We start from the raw sequence: 2,519 nt of genomic DNA on the forward strand, positions 1-2,519 counted from the left end.
ATATGCCAAAACATACACTTAATCCCTATTTTCAAAAATTAACTCGGACCGTCCATGAGATTTTTTTTTTGCACTGTTAGTATCTATGGATATGAAATGACTATTTTACCCTTAGTAATTTTTATTTTTATTTTCTTTCATTTATTTATCAGTTTTAAATTTAAAAAAATAAATAAATAAAACAATATCCCCAACTCTCCCCTTCCATTTCCCCATCTCAAGATTTTCCATAGATTACCCAACACCACCTATCGCAGCTAGCACCTCTGACACCACCACCTATCACCGCTTGCACCCATCTTCTTCACCAATCATCCCTGTATGCTTTCCATTTAATCAAAATTATGGTTTGTATGATTTCCTTACATGGTGCATCCAGAAATGTAGATGTAAAAGAAATCAAAAAATCAAATCTAGGTTAAAATATGATAATCATCGATTGTAAAATTTCCCAAACATCGATTGTTTTCTACTAAACAATCACAATTATAAAAAGGATAAAAAAAAGGGAGACCAACATTCTAATTCGACCATATCTGAAAGACACTTGATACCGATTTGAACAGATCTAAAACGGGCTTCAACACATCTGCAACCATGTATAACCATGGCATCGGGGATAGTGTCTGCTTCCGCCTCCGATTATAACGCCTTCGCCTCTGATTTGAATAGAGAATAAAGAAAGAGTGTGACAGTTCTACATTGAGAATGGAGAAGAGGGAAAGAGATCGACTATTCTTCATATATTTCTGGCGTTGGCTTCCCCCCATTACAAAATCAAACCGAAAGGAGGTAACCTTGCTCATATGGTGTCTGATTTAGGTTCTAGATTCATGGTAGCTTTTGAGGTGCATATCGAATTCATGGGTATCTTGAAGCATTCCAGAAGCATATGATTTTGTCGGTAGGTTCTACAATACTGAAAGAAAAGAGAAAGGGGGAGATGTAGAGGGTGGGTGAGAGTGGGCCCAATGTCCTTTTTTAAATGATAAATAATGATAAATAATATTTAATTAATTGAAAAAGCACATAGGCGCATTATGGTCATTTTAAATCTGGTATGGACTAAACCTGTAACAAAATCATCTTTTACAGATGAAACATGCAACTTTAAACCAAACGAGGGACCGTCCGAGTTAACTTTTGAAAATAGTGACTAAAGGTGCCTTTCGGCACCTGCACAAAGGACGATTCGTGTAATTTACCAAATCTTTACTAAAACCATCTAAATGTTATAAATTCTTTGACTTTTGAGCATTGGTCAACTGAGATTTAACTTCAGTTAAACTCAACTAATCTTCACGTAACTGTAGCTGTGTATGTTCAAGATTATCATTAAATTTCAAGATCCATAAAAGGCTTCTCTTTAAATAAAAAAAAACCTTCAAATCTTCAAACTCCTCAAATGAACATTTTCCATGATGATACAGTTGATTCAGAGGTAGGTACAAAGTTTCCATGGGGTATATCAGGGTCAAAAGTGGAATCTGAAAATTAGGTTGAATAGTCAACTTTATTTTCAGGTAAAGCGATTTTGTCTAGGGGTATAAGTGAGCCGAGCTACTCGCGAGCTACTCGGGATCGACTCGTTAAAAGCTCGACTCGAGATCGAATTAAACGAGCCCGAGCCGAGCTCGAGCCCAAATATGAGGCTCGTTTATTAAACGAGCTCGAGCCGAGTTTTAGCTAGTGGGCTTGCGAGCCTAAACGAGCCTATATATATATATATATATATATATATATATATATATATATATATATATATATATATATATATATATATATATAGTTTAAGCTCGTTTAGGCTCGCGAGCTCACTAAATTGTTCATGAGCCGAGCTCGAGCTTCATTTTAAGGCTCGAATCGAGCTTGAGCTAGAGCTCGAGCTTCTTCAAAATTAAACGAGCCGAGCTCGAGCTTGGTTAGGCTCGGACTCGGCTCGGCTCGTTTACACCCCTAATTTTGTCAATGCAATATGGATTACTTGTTTCAACATAATTCCAAAAAGTAAAACGAAGCTCACCAGCTTTACTAAGAAGACAAGAAAGAGAAAAAACAAAATCTTGCAAACTTACTTTTTTGTCCTTGGTCTCTTTGTAAATGACCGAAAACTCCTCAAGCTTGTGTATAAACCGTTTGAATTGGTTGCACTAAGAGTATATTGTAATGATAATTTGCAGAAATCAAGCAAAAAACAAATATAAAAATGAAGACAAAGACACATGTGAGAAAAAAAAACACAAGTGGATGCGAAAATTCACTAAGAGAAACATGTTCGAATAATTTAGAGATAAATCATTTGACACCTAGAAGAAAAATTCTCTTAAAACTATCAAAAAAAAAAGAAGTGGTACTGGATTTACTATCTAATTCAAAGTAACACCATTAATTGGACTTGTTGTGAACTTCAAAAGGCTCCTTACCAAAAGTAGGCCGGTTTTTCTTTGATGTTCCGGCTCCTTCCTGCACAGCAAAATTATATACACTCAAGAAATATAGCTAATTTATGCAAATCAAGA

Source organism: Lactuca sativa, chromosome 2, assembly GCF_002870075.4.
Source record: "Lactuca sativa cultivar Salinas chromosome 2, Lsat_Salinas_v11, whole genome shotgun sequence".
Classification (NCBI taxonomy): Eukaryota; Viridiplantae; Streptophyta; class Magnoliopsida; order Asterales; family Asteraceae; genus Lactuca; species Lactuca sativa.